General features: G+C 39.6%; 1 pseudogene; it reads left to right on the top strand.

The window, feature by feature from the left end:
- The first annotated feature begins 1929 nt into the window (after positions 1-1929).
- On the top strand, positions 1930-2229 carry LOC105301080 (annotated as a pseudogene).
- The last annotated feature ends 574 nt before the right edge of the window (positions 2230-2803 follow it).

The raw sequence follows: 2803 nt of genomic DNA, 5'->3' as shown, positions 1-2803 counted from the left end.
TAACAGAAACTATCTGAAGAAAAAATTTCTGCCTGAATTGTTGTGACATTAATGACTCTTCTTAAATGGAGTGAGGAATTCAAGGTAGATCATAAAAAAGGGCACTCCTGTGTCAGACTGGCAGGTGTGATGTTTTGCCATAGGCAGGGCCATTATTCTTGCCGTAGGCTCTCCTGCGCTGTTATCTGAGATCCAGAACACTGAATCAATGGATTGAAGTTAATGCTGGAACTCTGACCAGTTTAAGCCTTAAAGGTCCCCCTTTCCTGTAACCCATGCTAACCTTTCTTATGAAAAAGATTAGCTCTATTCTTCACCATCTTGGCCCCACATCTTGAGTCCCTTTTCATTTTGTTCCACTTGGAATTTAAAATAAGGCTCTAAAATTTTTTACCTTGAAATTGACCTGAAAGCCACTAGAATCCCTAGGTCTCACTCACCCTCTTTAACCAACTAGTCACATTGAGACTGAGCACCCAGGTCAGACTCCTGAGATATGCTCCCTGCCTGACCTCAAATTGACGTCTAAAAGCTGGTTCCGACTTCTACTGGTACCTAGAAGGCAGCAGGAAGCTTGTGAATGGTACATTCTCAAAATGGATCATTGTCAGAATGGCATTCATTCTTTTGTTATTGTTTTTCGACAAAAATTTATCAAGTATAGGGGATACCAACCTCTCTCTTTCCTTTTTTCTTTACCTTGGTCCAAAACATATGTATTGGAGAGTATTAAGGAGAAAGCTACAATCCCTTTGATTTTCACCTCCCACTTGCTTCTTGTGGAAGGTAGAATGGTATATATGATTGTTGTTTTAGCAAAAAGATCTTTGCATTCTTTTGGCTAAGTCCCTTCTTGGCTTTCTTTTGGAATGATGCTGCCCACATGAGATGTGCATTCTTCTTTGTATAGTAGGCTAGCTGGAGCAAATCCTGCTTCTATAGATGGCCTGTGGTTGTACAAGTTCTGCCTGTGCTTGGGTAGTTAAGTTCAACTTGAGAAGGAGTGTGAAACTCATTCTGACCTCTAATACAGGCTGTGTTCTCCAATCTAGCATTACCATAAAATACTGGTGTTTGGATTATGGTCTGATTCCTGAATTGGTATTTCTGTTGTTCAGAACTCAGAGGCAATCAGGATATGATTCTCATTCTTGAACTCCAATTTTTGGTGTTAATTTTGTGCAGTATATTGCTAGAAACAATGAAGAAGTTAAATAATTATGTACACGGTCCCTGCCCTCAAGACATTTGTAGTTTTGTAAGTGGAGATAAGACATTTACACAAATAAGAAATCAGATGAGGATATCATCATCAAATATTTAGAAATCTTTTTTTTTTTTTTTTTTTTTTTTGGCTTAAGGCTTTATGACAGAAACTGAGGATACAGAAAAATGTTGTGGTTTCTATACTTAAGGACCATACAGAAAAATCCTCACAAAGAAAAGGGAACTTGACTTAGTCTAAGAAGGGTAAGATTTCAAAGGGCAGAGGTAGGAAAGATATTCCAGGTAGAGGAAATAGCATGATCATAAGCCTGGAGGCAAGACTCAAGGCAAGCAGTCCATGTTGATAGAACTGGAGGGATCTTTTAGGAGTGCGATGGGAGATAACGAGACTGGTAGATTGGAACTAGATTGTGTGATTTCTTGGTTGCTCGCCTAATCAGAGGGCAGTAGAGCCTAATTGTTAAGTGTTAGTGACCCTGGGTAGAAAAAAAAAGGGTCCTGATAGAGGATAAACTCCTTAAGAGAAGGAAAATATCCCCCAAATAAATACTTTCCTCTATAATTTACTCAGCATACAATCACATAATATCAAAACTGGGAAAGACTTTAGAGATATTCTAGTTTAACTTTCTCATTTTAAAAATGAAGAAAGAAGCTGCGCCACTTTCCGCTCACACCCTCCATGCCTTGCTCCACTCCGATATGGCAAAAATCTCCAGCCCTACAGAGACTGAGTGGCATATTGAGTCTCTGATCACCGTTCTCCAGAGGTATGCTGGTGACAAGGGCAGTCTCCCCAAGACTGAGTTCCTGACCTTTGTGAATACAGAACTGGCTGCCTTCACAAAGAAATGGAAGGACCCCAGTGTCTTTGACCATATGGTGAAGAAATTGGACATCAACTGTGATGGGCAGCTAGATTTCCAAGAATTTCTTAATCTTATTGGCGGCATGGCAGTATCTTGCCTTGGCTCATTTACCCATTCCCAGAAGTATATCTGAGGAGCCCTTGGAGCTGGCCTCCAGGCCCATCCTTTCCTTTTGGCCTCCCCATCATCATCATCTCCTCGTAGACCACATATATCCTGAGCCCAGTGCACCCACCATCCCATGCAGGCCACTTCTGCTGGCAGCATTTAAACATTATCATTTTGTAAAACACACACACAGATGAAGAAAGAAGTTCATAGATATGAAAGTGAATATTTGTATAAACACTAGGAGCATAGCTGAAAAACTTAAAGATGATATTAATGTGAGAAGTCTATCTCAAGAAATAAAAGCAACAACAGGATGATCTTTGAATGAGAAGGGCAGATGTCCTTCAGAATTCTAATAACACAATGGGTAAGAACTGTTTCAGGAACACAAATTAAATAATTTATAAGGCGAGTGGGAAGATTTCTGGTCTTTATAAGTGTGGACACTGGTCTTTGTGAACCAGAGGGACTGAGTCACAGTAATTAGTAGATTATTGTTAGTTTTTGTTTTTTTTTCATGTTGTAGTCATGTACCTAAATGACTCTAAGGTTACTTTTTCAATCCCCAGCAAGCCTTTAAAAGGTAAGAGACATAT

The sequence above is a fragment of the Pteropus vampyrus genome, unplaced genomic scaffold (genome assembly GCF_000151845.1).
Source record: "Pteropus vampyrus isolate Shadow unplaced genomic scaffold, Pvam_2.0 Scaffold1, whole genome shotgun sequence".
Lineage (NCBI taxonomy): Eukaryota > Metazoa > Chordata > Mammalia > Chiroptera > Pteropodidae > Pteropus > Pteropus vampyrus.
This window is presented reverse-complemented; position numbering and strand designations above follow the sequence as displayed.